This window comes from Carettochelys insculpta, chromosome 24 (genome assembly GCF_033958435.1).
Source record: "Carettochelys insculpta isolate YL-2023 chromosome 24, ASM3395843v1, whole genome shotgun sequence".
Classification (NCBI taxonomy): Eukaryota; Metazoa; Chordata; order Testudines; family Carettochelyidae; genus Carettochelys; species Carettochelys insculpta.
Window position 1 is genome coordinate 16,519,548 of NC_134160.1, and position 17,479 is coordinate 16,537,026.

General features: G+C 45.3%; 1 protein-coding gene across 5 annotated transcripts in view; it reads left to right on the forward strand.

The window, feature by feature from the left end:
• Window positions 1–17,479, forward strand: part of LOC142001278 (uncharacterized) — a 199,421-nt gene that overhangs the window by 101,558 nt on the left and 80,384 nt on the right. The window contains exon 3 of one of the 5 annotated variants that reach the window (XR_012642436.1): window positions 16,506–16,788. The exons of the other annotated variants lie outside the window; for them this stretch is intronic. The gene's annotated coding sequence lies outside the window, so the exon portion shown is untranslated. Of the gene's footprint in view, window positions 1–16,505; window positions 16,789–17,479 lie in introns of those variants that run through there. 5 annotated transcript variants of the gene reach the window in all.

A 17,479-nucleotide genomic window follows, 5' to 3' on the forward strand; every position in this document is an offset into this window, starting at 1 on the left:
GCATACGTACAGAATGGGAAATGACAGCCCAAGAATGACCACCGTGCAGGGGGATCTGGGGGTCATAGTGGACTGCAAGAGAAATACTGTTGATACTATTGCCAAAAAAGCAAACATTATTCTGGGATGGTGGAGCAACATTGCAAGAAAGCCCCAAGAAATAATTCTTCCCTTATAGGCTACATCTACACTAGCCCCAAACTTCGAAATAGCCACGCAAATGGCCATTTCAAAGTTTACTAATGAAGCACTGAAATGCATATTCAGCACTTCATTAGCATGCGGGCGGCCGTGGCACTCCGAAATTGACGTGCCTTGCCGCCGCGCGGCTCTTCCCGACGGGGCTCCTTTTCGAAAGGAGCCCGCCTACTTCAAAGTCCCCTTATTGCCATCAGCTCATGGGAATAAGGGGACTTCAAAGTAGGCGGCGTCCTTTCGAAAAGGAGGCCCGTCGGGACGAGCCACACGGCGGCGAGGCGCATCAATTTCGAAGAGCTGCTGCCGCCCGCATGCTAATGAAGTGCTGAATATGCATTTCAGTGCTTCCTTAGTAAACTTCGAAATGGCCATCTGCGTGGCCATTTCGAAGTTTGGGGCTAGTGTAGACACGGCCATAGTCAGTGCTGATAAGGCCTCAGCTGGACTGTTGTGTCCATTTCTGGGCATCACTCTTCAAGATAGATGCGGACAAAATGAAGAAGTCCAGCAAAGAGCAACAAAAGTGAAACATGACCTATGAGGGAAAGCTGAAAAAAATTGGGCTCCTTTAGCCCAGAGAAGCAAAGACTGAAGAGGGACAAGATGCCAGTATTCAAATTTGTGGAAGATTGTTATAAAGGCAAGGATGATAAATTTTACATCTTAGCCACTAAGGACAGGACAAGAAGCAAAGGGCTAATTTAGTTCACAGAAGAGTGAGAGGCAATTTGATAGCAACTTTCAACTTCCTGGATGGAGAGAAGCTGTTCTCAGCAGTGACAGATGATCCCAAGTTACAGTGCAGGTGGTGTAGTTTGGATATTAGCAAAAACTGTTTCACTAGGAGGGTGGTGAATCACTTGAATGCATTATGGAGAGAGGTGGTAGAATCTCCATCCCTAGAGGTTTTTAAGTCCCGCTTAACAAAGTCAAGAATGGGATGATTTAGTAAGAGTTGACCCTGCTTTGTCCAGGGGGCTGAATTTGATGACCTCCTAAGGTCTCTTCCAACCCTAAGATTCTATGATTTTATTATCAAAACAGCCATAAATTTGCCCCATGTTCAGAGATTCCATGTTTAGTCTGATCTCCTGCATAGCACAGGCCATAGGATTTGCTTGGATGAATTCCTGGTTGCAGAAGAGCAGACCTTTTAGAAAAAAACATGCAAAGTTGACTTTTAAATTGCCATTGATGGAACTGTTGGCAGTGTCATTGCAGGTGTCATAGATGATGGATGGAGAATTCCCACAGAGATGGTCACTGCAGTTGAAAAGCAGGTGAAAACTGCAGAAATTTGGAAAAAAAAAGAAGTCTATGCAAAATGCAAAGAAATTGCAAACTCTGATGGAACTTTGCATTGTAAGCATTCTTAGGAAATTCACAAAACTTTGCTAAGTGTGCATTCGTTCCCTCAAATCTTCAGGCAACAGAAGGCTAAGGGTAAGTGTGCACATTGGAAAATCCCACTCTGGGACCCTTCCCATAGATAATCTTGTGTGCAGAGCTCTATTTGGGACCCTCATTCCCTCCCACTGACATCTCTTCACATGTTGTGCAAGGGCTGACTGCAAAATACAGTGTGAAGGATCCACATTGCACAGCAGAAAGCCATCTATTGTCCACAATACCTATTCTCTTTTAATTACTTGCGAGGCACCCATAGTTGTGGTAACACCCTTGTGAGCTAAAGTACTAGTACAGAGGGGGAACTAGACAAGGATCATGCAATCATAGAATCATAGGGCTGAAAGGGACCTCAGAGGTCAGCGAGTCCAACCCTTTGCTTCAAGCAGGATCAACCTCAACTAAGTCGTCCCAGCCATGATTATGTCAATCCAGGATTTAAAAACCTCTAGGGATGGAGATTCCATCACCTCCCTAGGCAGTGCATTTCAATGCTTCACCACCCTCCTGATGAAGTAGTTTTTCCTAATATCCAACCTACTCCTCTTCTTCAGTAACTTCAGACCATTGCTCCTTGTTCTTCCAACTGTCACCACTAAACAGTTTCTCTCCATCCTCTTTAGAGCTCCCCTGCAGAAAGTTAAAGGTTGTTATCAAATCACCCCTCAGTCTTCTGTTCTGTAAACTAAACAAGCCCAAATCCCTCAGCCTCTCCTCATAGGTCATGTGCTCCAGCCCCTTAATTATTTTAGTTGCCCTCTACGAAACCTGCTCCAGCACATCCACATCCTTTCTATACTGGAGGGGCCCAAAACTGGACACAATATTCCAGACATGGCCTCACCAGTGCCGAATAGAGGGGAACAACAACTTCTCTGGATCTGCTCAAAATGGTCCTCCTAATGAACCCCTATATCCCTTTGGCCTTTTTGGCTACAAGGGCACACTGTTTGCTCATATCCAGTCTTTTGTCCACCATAATCCCTAGCTCCCTTTCCAGTGTACTGCTGCTTAGCCAGTCAGTCCCCAGCCTATAAAAATGCTTGGGATTCTTCTGTCTCAAGTGCAGGACTCTATATTTCTCCTTGCTGAACCACATCAGATTTCTTTTGGCCCAATCCTCCAATTTACCCAGGTCACTCTCTACCCTCCAACATATCTACCTTTCCCCCGTAGCTTTGTGTCATCCGCAAACTTGCTGAGGGTGCAATCCAGTTCCTCATCCAGGTCATTAATAAAGATGTTGAACAACACCAGCCCCAGAACCGAGTGTTGGGGCACTCCACTTGAAACCATCTGCCATCCGGATATTGAACCGTTGACCACTACTTGTTGGGCCTGACCATCAAGCCAGCTTTCTATCCATCTTATAGTCCAAGGATCCAATCCATACTTCCTTAAATTATGGGCAGAATGTTGTGGGAGACTGTATCAAAAGCTTTGCTGAAGTCAAGGTATATCACATCCACTGACTTCCCCATGTCCACAGAACCTGTTACTTCATCATAGAAGCTAATCAGACTAGTCAGGCACAACTTGCCCTTGTTGAAAACATGTTGGCTACTTTTGATCACTTTCCTCTCTTCCAAGTGCTCTCAAATGGATTCCTTGAGGATCCCCTCCATTATTTTCCCAGGGATTGAGGTAAGACTGACTGATCTATAGTTCCCCTGGATTGTCCTTCTTTCCTTTTTTTGAAGATGGGCACTACGTTTGCCTTTTTCCAGTCATCCAGAGTCTCTCCTGTTCTCCAAAAGTGTTCAGAGATAAGGGCCAAAGGTTCAGCAATAATGTCTGCCAATTCCCTCAGTACCCTTGGGTACATTATATCCAGACCCATGGATTTGTGTACATCTAGTTTTTCTAAGTAGCTCTCAACTCTAAGCAATGCATTCCAGTGCTTCACCACCCTCCACGTGTGGCAGCCAGTGGGATGTTGAGCTTGCTGTTACCCTGGATGTGCTTCGCCGCCCTGTGATCCCGTCTGCAGGCTTCCAAGGCCCCTTATTTTGAAAGTGGACACGTGTGTAGACGCTCCCATTTGATGTCCTTTTGACATGCTGCATCACTATTTCGATGTTGCACATCACTGGCATCAGCCCCAGTGTGTGTGTAGATGCTACTCTGAAATACTATACTTCAAAGTAGCACTCTAGTGTAGACATAGCCTGGGCAATAGCATATATTATGACTTTATAACATGTTGTTCACAATAGACAAAACTTCATTGCCTCACCTGCTACCCATCAGGATTTGTTTGCAAGGCATTACATATCACACCTCTGCATTTTCATGCAAATTATCTCTGAAGGACACATTCTCCAAATCCTTCAGCAGTATTGAGCTCCTACTGGCCTATTCCTGACAAGAGCTATTCAATCTGGCAAACAAAGGCTGGCTGTTGAAGCTATATAAATTCAGACTGGAAATATTGCACACATTTTAATAGTAATTAACCACAGGAGCGATTTACCGATGGTCATGATGCAGGCTTGATCACTGACTACATCAAGATTGGAGGTTTTTCAAAAGCTGTGCTCTAGGAAACCTAGGGAAGCCTGTGCTATGAGAGAGGCTGGGGTCCCTTCTGGCCTTGGACTCAATGAATCCACGTTTTGCAGTGAAAGGGCAAGGAATCAACAGGGAAAAGAAAAGCCCAAATAATAAAATGTAGACTTCACACTTTTTTTCAGATAGTTCTGTGCAGAAAGTTAAACATGATATGTGTGCTGATTATTCAATGTGTGGCCTGTAAATGCTCTCAGAAAGAAAGGGCTTCAGCTCTGTGTGTCTCCCCTAACTGAATGTCTCAGAGCATCAGACAATGGCCAGAAGATATGCACTGCACTGCCAACAGTGACAACCACAGATGGATGTTTCTGTCGTTTGCCAAGCTATTGAGAAAAGCACTGACGCAAATCAGGGAGAAATTCATTCAAACTGGCTGCTTTTACTCGAGGCTTTAAGCACAAAGGCTCAGTAAGCATCAACAAACAGCTCACGCACAATGTCTGGCTGTGGTCAGTACTGCTGGACTCAGTTCTAGCAGCAAGGTTACTAAGATTCAACTAGGATTATATCCATCAGATGGAGATGCCACAAAGCTCCTCCGGTTCCATATGTGTGCTTAATAAGTAATAGAATCCGTCACTACATAAGCCGCAGAGCACTCAAATGGGAAGCATTATCTTTTATGCAGGACCGCCCACCTGAAGCATTTGGTTCCAAAATGTTTGGCTTAGGCATTAAAAACACATACACTTTCCCCATGCATTTAAACATGGGCTCTCCCTTCCTGCTTTTGATGCTGTGGCCCTTCCAGACAGACTCTGCAAGCAAGCAGCAGTGTCCAGCAACAGAGGCCATGTAACTGCCAGGATTGAGTGAGGAGAGCGAGGAATGTGGAAACGGCCAGCCAGCCCTGAGTGAGGTTCACCCCTTACAGATTTTAATGGCTCACCTTCTCTTTTCCTCTTACTTCTGCCAACCCCGAAACCTTCCAACATTCCGGTCCCGGCTTCCTCCAGCTGTTCTGCAAAGCGAGTGGCACCCTCCATAGACTTTCTGCTGTGACATTTTACATGCCTCTCCCCTCACAGCCATTGTCATCTGCTCCTCAGCCAGAGGCCCCATTCCTCAGCCTCACAGCCTACCTATGTCTTCTCAAGAACATCACTTTATCCCAGCACCAAGTGTTCCCTATAAGCTGGGCGCTTGTGCAGCCACTCAGGGGAGATTCAGGTGAAACCCAGCTGGTTACCAGAGCACCTATAAATAGTAAAACAAAAAGCAGTCAAGTAGCACTTTAAAGACTAGCAAAATAGTTTACTAGGTGATGAGCTTTCGTGGGACAGACCCACTTCTTCAGACCATAGCCAGACCAGAACAGACTCAATATTTAAGGCACAGAGAACCAAAAGCAGTAAGCAAGGAGGACAAATCAAAAAAAGATAATCAAGGTGAGCAAATCAGAGAGTGGAGGGGTGGGGGGGAAGGTCAAGAATTAGATTGAGCCAAGTATGCAGACGAGCCCCTATAGTGACTCAGAAAGTTCCCATCACGATTTAAACCATGTGTTAATGTGCCGAATTTGAATATAAAAGCCAGCTCGGCTGCTTCTCTTTCCAGAACGGTGTGATAATTCCTCTTCAGTAACACACATACCTTGAGGTCATTGACAGAATGCCCCATTCCATTAAAATGTTGACTAACCGGTTTGTGGATCTGGAGTGTTTTGATGTCTGTTTTGTGCCCGTTGACCCTTACTAATGAAGCGCTGAAATACATATTCAGCTTTGTCCACATATCTTCTCTGGAAATACCATCACTGGACATAACCAGGTTACTCACAGAACCATGGGCACTTTCTCATGCTCCTCTACTAACATCATATATGCCATCATGTGCCAACAATGCCCAGATGCTTTGTATATTGGACAGACTTCTAACTCCCTTAGACAAAGGGTCAACGGGCACAAAACAGACATCAAAACACTCCAGATCCACAATGACCTCAAGGTATGTGTGTTACTGAAGAGAAATTATCGCTCCGTTTTAGAAAGAGAAGTGGATGAGCTGACATTTATATTCAAATTCGGCACATTAACACATGGTTTAAATCGTGATGGGAACTTTCTGAGTCACTATAAGGGCTCGTCTGCATACTTGGCTCAATCTAACTCTTGACCTTCCCCCCCACCCCTCCACTCTCTGATTTGCTCACCTTGATTATCTTTTTTTGATTTGTCCTCCTTGCTTACTGCTTTTGGTTCTCTGTGCCTTAAATATTGAGTCTGTTCTGATCTGGCTATGGTCTGAAGAAGTGGGTCTGTCCCACGAAAGCTCATCACCTAATAAACTATTTTGCTAGTCTTTAAAGTGCTACTTGACTGCTTTTTGTTTTGATAGTGTATAGACTAGCACGGCTTCCTCTCTGTCACCTCTAAATAGCTTCTTTGTTTCTACTGTTGGTGCACATCCACACATGCCTTGATGCCCATAAAAAAGTGTATTCTGCTCAGGGATAGAAACATCTCACACAGGGATTAGAAGGAAAAATGCTTTGTCCAGAAACTGGCTATAAAGCCCTTTCTACAGACTGTCAGGTTTTCTCACAGCTCTTCTTCACTTAAAAAAAATTTACATGCAAAACCTGTTATAAAGGGAGCCTGCCAACCATGTGTCTCTGTACCATCATTTATTCTTCATCTCGCAACCCAGGTTTGGGAGCAGATTTGTGAACAAACTTGATGCAGTGTGTTAACTGGGCAGGTTTTCCAAGGTCCAGGGGGTTTAAACTCTTCAACTGGGGAGAATTTATAGGTCTCCCATAAGCCTTTTGAGTGTTTCATGTAATGCAAAGTCAGGGGCATCAAGCTGGTCCCATAACACTGCTGTGAGCTATATGGTGTGCCATGAAAGCCGCATGACCCCAGGGCTATCCAGCAGCCACTCTGCAGAGCAGCATAGCTGTCGGGAGTGGAATGGGCTAACATAGAACATGCAGTGCGTGACAGTAACACCAACCCCAAGTGTTCAAAAATCTCGAGTCAGGCCTAAAAAATCTGCAGCTTAAAACTAAATTTTAGATCTTACCTTTTTGTTTTTGTTTTTGTTTTTGTTTTGGCCTTGGAGCCTTGAGGTTGTATTTCGCATTCGTTTTCAGGACTTTTTGCCCAGCCAGAAGGGAAAGAAGCTTATTCCTTTTTTAAAAGAGAGCTTAGATTCTCCCCTAATCACTTGTCCCTGGGAGCTGAGGCTTTAAATAAAATACAGTACCTACTGTACCCAGTGGGCTGAATGAACTCTCTTCTGCCATCTATAGATGAAGAGAAAGAGCAAACCTTGGGAGCAGACTGTATTTCCCTAAAAACACCTACTTTGCTCAACACACCTGCATTGCCAAATTGATCAATTTTGGTTGTTTTAGGTTAAAAGTCACCTAAGCATTGGATGCAGGCTAATTAATTGTTGAGATACTTTTTATGGCTAAAGTTCCTCAGAACTGTATTTAATATACCTTAGCAGAGGGGGTCACCTATGCGTAATCTTACTCACTGTAAAGATTGTAAAGTAAAGGCAAGTGATGTAGTGGCTATTTTTGTACTTGGTAATATGGATTGTAGCTGCTGTTTCAGTCTCTTCCTCCAGCGTTTAAAACAGAGGAGATTAGCCTTTGTTAGAAGTCCTTGTCAGTGGTGACTAAAGCTCATATTGTGGGTAAAACAGTTTGGAGGACTGAGTGTTAACCTTAGTGTGGGGCCAGTGTCTTGGCAAAAGATAATGCAGAGAAGGCATAGCAAGATTCTCTGCCACCCAATGAAATCACTACTTAAAGAAATCATGAGGGTGTGGGCAGAACCTCGAGAAAGGTACTGCAACTAAAGGCATATGGAGGACCGGGGTCTCAAACACAGATCTCTTAGGAGTTAGACAGTTCCACTAACAATTGCTGAGGCAGAAGCTAAACCCTGAGGGAGGCTGGTGTCCTGACTGGCTTCTATATAAAACTAGGACCATGCTCTGCACGGCGTGTCTTGTGCATCCTGCGCCTGACTCTGGTTATCAATCTGTGTCTGTACTGTGAAGTGTATCTCCGGGTAACCTCCTGTTTGCCCTCGGGCCTGTCATGGACACTGACCTGCCAGTATCAGACGCAGCCTGACTCCTGTTTTGACCACCCACATCTCATCAAAGATGCCCTCTATGGCTGTACTAATGGTGCTTTACAATCAGATGAAACCAAGGAGGTGGTGCACATGGCAGTAGCAAGAAGGAGAGACACTGCACACCCAACCTTGTGGGGGGCTGCAGGGAAGCTGAGCCCAGGACTCTAGGATTTTGCTGACCTTGGACAACAAACTATGAGTGGCATGTCACAGTTGTGGATGCCAACACCTATATTCCTCTTCTGTGGCACCTACATGTTCTCAGGCTTCTGACTTCCCAGCTGTCACCTTCTTGGGCAGAGATTTGTCTCTGCCCCTCCTGACCATGGTATGTTCAGACTGTACAGCTTCCCGATTACACCATGCAGTCCACAGCACAGTTATACTGTCTCAACAGATCTGCTTTGCTCTCCTCCCCAGAGGTGGTCATCACAAGAACATAAGAACAGCCATACGGGGTCAGACCATGGGTCCGTCGAGCCCAGTGTCCTGTCTTCCAACAATGGCCAATGCCAGATGCTCCAGAGGGAATGAACAGAACAGGCAATCATCAAGTGATTGATTCCCTGTTGCCCATTTCCAGCCTCTTGCAAACAGAGGCTAGGAACACCCTCCATGCCCATCCTGGCTAACAGCCATTGATGGACCTATCCTCCATGAATTTATCTGGTTATTTTTTAAACTCTTCTGTAGTCTTGGCCTTCACAACATTCTCTGGCAAGGAGTTCCACAGGTTACCTCTGTGTTGTGTGAAAAAATATTTCCTATTATTTGTTTTAAACTTGCTGCCTATTAATTTAATTTGGTGAACCCCTAGTTCTTGTGTGGGAGAAGGAGTAAAATAACATTTCCTTATTTACTTTCTCCACATCAGTCATGATTTTATAGACCTCTGTCATATCCCCCCTTAATTGTCTAAAAAGTCCCAGTCTTATTAATCTCTCCTCATATAGCAGACGGTCCATACCCTTAATCATTTCTGTTGCCCTTTTCTGAACCTTTTCCAATTCCAATATATCTTTTTTGAGGTGGGGCAAACACATTTGCATACAGTATTCCTAATGTGGACTTATCATGGATTTATACAGAGGTAATATGACATTTTGGCTATGTCGAAATAAGCTATTTCTATGAGTGTGTCCACACATCCTCCAAGGCTGGTGCCATTGATGTTCAAAGTCTACATAGGAAAGCACTAAATCAAAATGGGCACTGCAGGGGAGCATCTACACACAAAAGGAACCCCAATTGGAATAAGGGGGCTAGGAAAGCCTACGGACAGGGTCACAGGGCGGACTATCCCTTCCGGGGCAACAGCAAGCTGCTCCACTAAAGGGCAACTCCCAGGCACGCTTGGCCTGCACAGCACAGGTCCGCAGAGCCGACAACCAGTTGCAGATCCTGTGCACGCAGTATGGACACCCAGCAGCAGCAGCAGCAGCAGCAGCAGCAGACAGAAGCCCACACGTCCTCCTCCGAGGCAGTGGCTGTCCTGCTCAGTGCCACGGAGAAGGCTGCCCTGCACCTCCTGGAAGATAAGCTGTCCTCCTCAGGGGATGAAGGAGGTGCCCCAGACCACCATGCAGCCCCCCCACCCCCCTCCCGCCACTGGGCACGCTGCCGGCTATGGAGGTACTCCACCAGCACAGAGTGGAGGAAGCGGCTAGTGTTCGAGGAGTGGGATGACGACTGCTGGCTCCGGAATTTTTGGATGAGTGCATCAGGAGGAGCATTTCAAGCAGATCTAGAGAAGTAGTTATTCCCCTATATTATATATAGAGAAGTAGTTATTCCACTATATTCAGCACTGGTGAGGCTGCATCTGGAATATTGTGTCCAGTTTTGGGCCCCCCAGGATAAAAAGGATGTGGATTTGCTGGAGCAGGTTCAGAGGAGGACAGCAAAAATGATTAAGGGTCTGGAGCACAAGACCTATGAGGATAGGCTGAGGGATTTGGGCTTGTTTAGTTTACAGAAGAGAAAACTTAGGGGTGATGTAATAGCAGCCTTCAACTTTCTGAAGGGGACCTCTAAAGAGGATGGTGAGAAACTGTTCTCAGTGGTGTCAGATGGCAGAACAAGGAGTAATGGTCTGTAGTTGAAGAGGGAGAGGTGTAGGTTAGATATTAGGAAAAACTACTTCACCAGGAGGGTGAGGAAGCACTGGAATGTGTTGCCTAGAGAGGTGGTGGATTCTCCATCCCTTGAGGTTTTTAAGTCCTGGCTTGACAAGCTCCTGTCTGGGATAACTTAGTGGGGGTTGATCCTGCTTGAAGCAGGGGGCTGGGCTAGATGACCTCCTGAGGTCAGTTCCAGCCCTATGATTCTGTGACTAGCCCTCTCCACCTGTTGAAAGGTAGAGCTGGATAATAGTGTTCATATCTTGTATGAGACTCTTCTTTGGTAGATGCTGCGAGCTGAAATCACAGGGTGGCAGCTAAGGCCACTAAGAGCTGAAATCAAGGGTTTTGCCTCAGGCCAAACCCACAGTAGACAGTGTGACTGGCAGATGGCCAGTAGGAGGAGCAGTGGACGGCCGGAAGGCACAACCAGCGGACGGCCAGTAGGAACAGCAGCAAACAGACAGTGTGACCGGTGGATGGCCGGTGTGGCAGCTGGCAAGGAGCAAGCAGAATGCCAGACCAGCGAAAGGTGGCATTTCATCAGGTTCCATGAGGGAATGCATCAGCGTGAGGTGTCAGGGCCTGCACAGACTGGACTGACTTGTAAGTGGGGCATTTGAAGTGGGGGTACAGAGGAAGTTGGGTGTGTGGATTGGCTGTTTACAGTATTGGACTGGTGAGCCTGAGAAGCCAAGGACACTGATCAATCCATTTGAGCTGGGACAGTTACCTGAGGATTGGTTATGAACTCTGGGTGTGGTATTTTCCCAAGCTTATGCTAATTGACCTTTCTGTGTCTTTCATTAAAGTTCTTTTCTACACTCAGACTCTGTGCTTGCGAGTGGGGAAGCGTTGCCTCGCCGAGGCGCCCAGGGTGTGTGAATTTCCCAGGCTACTGGGTGGGGGCTGGAGCCGGTTCTGTGTGAGATGGATGAAAAGGAACCCCTAGATGCTGAACCCGGCCCTGTTTGCTGCCGACTCCTGCCAATTCTGTTGTTTACTAGAGTTTCAACCAGTTGTCTGGTACTGAAGTCAGACTGTAGTTCCCAGGATCACCTCTCGAGACCTTTTTAAAGATTGGTGTCACATTAGCTATCCTCCAGTCACCTGGAATAGAAGCTGATTTAAATGACAGGTTACAAACTACACTTAGCAGTTCTGCAATTTCACATCAGAACTCTTGTGTGAATGCCATCTGGTCCTGGTGACTTATTGCTATTTAGTTTATCATTTTGTTCCAAAACCTCTTCTAATGACACCTCAAATTGAGACAGTTCATCAGATTTGTTACCTGAAAAGAATTGCTCGGGTTTGGGAACCTTCCTCACATCCTCAGCCATGAAGAGTGATGCAAAGAAATCATTTAGTTTCTCTGCAATGGCCTTTTCATTCTTGAGTGCTCCTTTAGCATCTCGACCATCCAGTAGCCCCACTGGCTGTTTAGCAGGCTTCCTGCTTCTGATGTACTTAACATTTTTTTAGCTGTTACTTTTTAACTCTGTGGTTAGCTGTTCTTCAAATTCTTTTTTGGCCTTCCTAATTAGTTTTTCACACTTTGCTTGGCAGAGTCATAGAATCATAGAATCACAGAGCTGGAAAGGACCTCAAGAGGACATTGAGTCCAGTCCCCTTCCCCAAGCAGGATCAACCCCACCTATGTCAAGCTGGGACATGAAAACCTCTAAGTTTACGTTCCTTTCTATTTTCCTCACTAGGGCCATGTCTACACTAGCCCCAAACTTCGAAATGGCCATGTAAATGGCCATTTCGAAGTTTACTAATGAAGCACTGAAATACATATTCAGCTCCTCATTAGCATACCACGGCACTTCGAAATTGACACGGCTCGCCGCTGTGCGGCTCGTCCCAACGGGGCTCCTTTTCAAAAGGACTCTGCCTACTTCGAAGTCCCCTTATTCCCATCTGCTCACAGGAATTGAATATTCAGTGCCTCATCAGCATTAGGATGCTTCCAGCTGCGGCACTTCGAAGGTGCCACTTTCAAAAGTGCGCAGCTCGGCGTGGCTACGTGGGGGTCCTTTTCGAAAGGACCCTGCTCCTTTCGAAATCCCCTTATTCCCCTCCACTGAGAGGAATAAGGGGATTTCAAAAGGAGCGGAGTCCTTTCGAAAAGGACCCCCTTGTAGCCGTGCCAAGCCGTGCACTTTTGAAGTGCCCTGGCCGGAAGCGTCCTAATGCTAATGAGGCACTGAATATTCAATTCAGCACCTCATTAGTAATCTTCAAAATGGTCATTTGCATGGCCATTTCAAAGTTTTGGCCAAGTGTGACCATAACCTAGGATTTAACTTCCATTTTCTAAAGGATGCCTTTTTGTCTCTCATTGCCTCCTTTACTTCATTGTTTAACCATGGTGGGACTATTTTGGTTCTTTTACTATGTTTCCTAAATTGGGGTATACATTTAAGTTGAGCCTCTATTATGGTGTCTTTGAAAAGTTTCCATGCAGCTGGCTGGGATTTCACTTTAGGTACTGTAGCTTGTAATTTCTGTTTAACTAACTTCCTCATTTTTGTGTAGTCCCCTACTCTGAAATTAAATACTACAGTCTTGGGCTGCTGTAGTATTTTCCCAGCCACGGGAATGTTAAATGTAATTATATTATGGTCACTATTACCTAGAGGTTCAGACATATTCACCTCTTAGACCAGATCCTGTGCTCTGCTTAGGACTAAATCAAGAATTGCCTCTCCTCTTATGGGTTCCAGGACTAGCTGCTCCAAGAAGCAGTCATTTAAGGTGTCAGGAAACTTTATCTCAGCTTCCCATCCTGAGGTGACATGTACCCAGTCTATATGGGGATAGATGAAATCCTCCATTATTATTGTTGGTGGTGTTTTTTTGGTTTTTGTTTTGTTTTTTAATTTTGATGCCCTCTCTAATCTCCCTGAGCATTTCACAGTCACTGTCACCATCTTGGTCAGGTGCTCAGTAATATTTCTCTATCATTATATCCTTATTATTCAAGCATGTGTAATTGCCACAGTTAAATTACCACATAGCTTTTCCTAAGCAAGTACATTTATCCTTAAGGTGAAAGCATCACAGAGAAAACATTAAAACAAGAAAAAGACAAGCAAATCAGCTTAGCAGAGATAAGCCCGGCTCCATTAAGAGTTCTAGCCACTGAATGGTCCCCAACAAAGGGTTTTCCTGTGGTCCCAATTTCATAACAGCTGTTAGCTTAGACCAAGCACTGTGGAGTGTTCAGAGTGTTGCTGTGATTAGGGAATCAGCCAGAAAATGGATTTCTCCTCAGAAGGGTAGTGCTGTAGGGTGGATTTGCATTTCCTTCCTTTCAAATGTTTCCTGTGAAAGCCTATTCAAGGAATTGTTTAAGAGTCCTTTGGAATTCATAACATTGCCCAAGGTTTATATTGGTCATGTCTCCTTGGCAAGTTATGTGCAACCCCAGAAAACCACATGACCATTTACAATTTTACCACACTGAGCCCCTGAGACACTTAAACTAATTTTAGTAAGTTTGACCTCCATAGACATTCAGTAAAGAATTTGAAGTAGTGATTCTTCTACAAAAGGAATTGAAGCACAAGTTACAGAGGGAGACATCTGAATTGGAATTCATTTGCAAGTTTGACTCATTTACCTCAGACTTAATAGAGATCTCAATTTCCCCACCTTTGATATTTGCAGGAATGACACCCAACTCACTTCACTTAATTTACTTCTTCAATTAATTTTCTTCCTACTGACAGGTGACCCCTCTTTTTCCCCTCCCCCTTCCCCACTATATAACCCCTGGATTCTTATCTACTCCAATCCGAAAACCAGAAGAAGCGGGTCTTACCCATGAAAGCCTAATAAATATATTTTAGTCTTTAAGGTGCTACAGGACTGCTTGTTCTTAGTGTAACTTTAGTCAGTTTTGACCAAAGTCAGTCAGGGTTGTTCAGGATATGGTCAGGCAGATGCTTACTCTGCCTGCAAACCTTTACTCTTTTTCCTGTGTTGTCACAAAATTAATGCTGTGTTTCCTCACCTCTTAATACAAGGGTAGAGAGTTTGATGATTTGTTTTGTCATTTTGAGAGGAAGCTCCATCGCATGGCAGAAGGTTACACAAATTTTGAGTAATCCATACTAAATTATGAGTCTTTGGTCTTACACCTCATTCAAGGTCCCAGTTGCAGCATTCCCCCTAGCATTGTGCTGGGGTATTGGGTTGGGTATCAAAACAAGGGGAAAAGCACCTTCTATTGCCCAGCCATTTCTTGCAACATCTGACTGAAATGTAAGCAAATTAAAAAGTGCCTGCCCACATGGCCCCACCATAAATCAGCTGCAAGGTTTATTTCCTAATGTGAGGTTTTTACAGCCTTTACAGTAAGCAATAAAAATTCACAAGGATTTTCTTGTCATTAAACACAGACATCTGATTTTGTACAAACACAGTGGGCTCCACGCCACTCTCCTGAAGGAGTAGAATTGGATTAATTATTATGTTTCCGTTAAAGCATTACTCAGAAAGTAGCTACATTAGTCACATGGTTGTCTCTCTCAGAGGCTGCCCTAGTATTCCTTGTGTTTCTCCTCCTGCGTTAGCTGAATTCTTTTTCACATCAACCAATGAACCTTAACATCCACATTGATCATATATTGTCTGGAACTGACTGAGCTGCTGCTTATGGCCCCTCTTTGAACTGCAGCTATTTGGAAAGCCTGTTTGAGTGGACTGGACATGGTTGCTTTCCCTCCTGCCTGTAACATGTCAAAGGCCCCTAAGCCACAGAGATTCAGACTCTGAACCTGCTTTCAACCCTTCCATGATCAGATGGCACCTGGACCTTGGCTGCTATAAATGGCTTTGGAAAGGGACATTTAGGGCTAGAGTCACAGCGGGGAGTTAGGTTCACACACTTTGTGACACTGCACTTTAAGTGTTTGCTGCACAAAAGAATCCACTGCTATGCATCTGGGCCCCCAGGACATCGAATGGGAAGAGACCGGCACCATAGAATGGGATCCACCAATACCAGCGTGTTGGGCAGGCAGCCACCAATGCCAGCCAGTAGGAAATGCTGAGGAGAGGAAGGTGGCATTAGCCCTCCAAGGGAGTTTGACACCTAAGTCCAGGATGGGGGAGGGTGTGGGGGCTTTTCCCTGCTGTGCATCACAGACATGAACACCTGAGCCAATGCGGTGATTGCCCTCTCCAGCCTTTTCTACAATAATGACCTTTAGCCGGGTGGTTAGAGCACTCACTCTTGTACAAAAGAGCTGGGCTCAAATCCCCAGGCTGGCTGGTATGGAGTAGGAGTTATAAACACACATCCCATCTCTAGGAGAGAGCCTGAACCTGGGGCCTATGTGCTATAGGGACTGGTGTCCATGCTGTACCAACCATTCCACCCTCTTCTAAAGCCTAAACTTTAGGCCACTAGTGTATCTAGTCACACATCATCCTCTGCTATTTATATCCCTACTGGGGGAGATTGGTCCACATTCCAGCTCCATGTTACACAGAGTGGGAATTGAATCAGTGGTCGCCCACCTCCTGAGTGCCAAGCATGAGAATTATTTAGGGATGGGGCAGTTCCTAGGTTTTCTGTGGAGTTGAATGTCAGGAGGCCTTTCAGAACACCTACTGGATCGGGTCCTGCAGGTGAGATAGGCAGGGGGAATATCTAGGCTGATAACTCCATTGGGCTTAAGACACATAACAGGACCTAGACAGTTGGGTGCATGTCTGTGACAGAATTCTAAGCACCTAAGGCCTTATGCCAATGGAAATTTGGTGCATGGGACTTTAGGCACCTACAGAGCTAAAGGTGAGCAAGAGGTGTGGTTTGAGCATTGGTCTGCTAAACCCAGGGTTGTGAGCTCAACCCTTGAGGCACCCAATTAGGGATCTGGGGCAAATAAATTAAAAAAAGAAAAAAGCTGTCAGGGAGGGTGATGGGTTCTGCTATGAGGGCAGGGGACTGGACTCAATGACCTCTGAAGGTCCCTTCCAGTTCTATGAGATAGGTGAAGAGCCAAAAGTGGCAGTTAGGTGCCTAAATACCTTTGGGTAGCTAGCTGTGCATCACCCTCTGCTATTTATAAATTCCTTCTTCTTGTCACTCTAGGCTACACAGAGAAAGCATCCACCATCGTGGGACCGATAGCCCTGCAGGACTTAATTATGACCTTGTTCCGATAAATTTTTCTTCCCTTTTTGCATTCGTGATACCACTTACTTGGAAATTGACCTTTTCACCTCTGCAAAACTCACAGCGTGGTCCCAATTTACACCCATCTTCCAACTTCTTAACGCCGCACAAATGCGCAATGCAGGTGTCTCTTGTGGCTTTTTTTGCATCCTATGTGAGTGAAGCATGTAGCCTCATGTAAGACACAAGAATATGGAAAAACTTTTGAACCTTAGTGCTGGGTATTATTTTGGTTTAATAAATGGACTGAATTCTTCTAATGATAAACCAAACTCTTATTTTGAGCCCACTAAAGTCAATTTGTTCCACTGAGTTAGAGTTATGGCTTTGGGCAAAATCACGTGACTTTTGTGGGCTTCAATTTCTCCTTCTCTTGAATGGATATAATGATACACACTTATTTTATGGGGATGTATGTCTTAATCATTTGTATCTTCAGTGAATTCTGCAATCCTGGCCATAAGACAGCTGTAAAGGAGCCAGCATGTCCCAGTAATGTGGTTATAACACCCGGATGCCTGAGCGGGGACAAAAGAGCCACTGCACCCCCAGTTTTGTGATTCTGAGTGCATCAGAGGTGTAACAAAGGGGAGAGGACATGGCCTCCACACTCCCCTCTTCTGGCCCCTGACCAGAATTGGGCAGCTCATGGGCAAAGCCTTTCCCAGATGGGATGATGGAAGGGTGACCAAGACAATCTTGAGTGAATAGCTGCGTCTACACGTGCACGCTACTTCGAAGTAGCGGCACCAACTTTGAAATAGCGCCCGTCGCGTCTACACGCGTCGGGCGCTATTTCGAAGTTAACTTCGACGTTAGGCGGCGAGACGTCGAAGTCGCTAACCTCATGAGGAGATAGGAATAGCGCCCTACTTCGACGTTCAACGTCG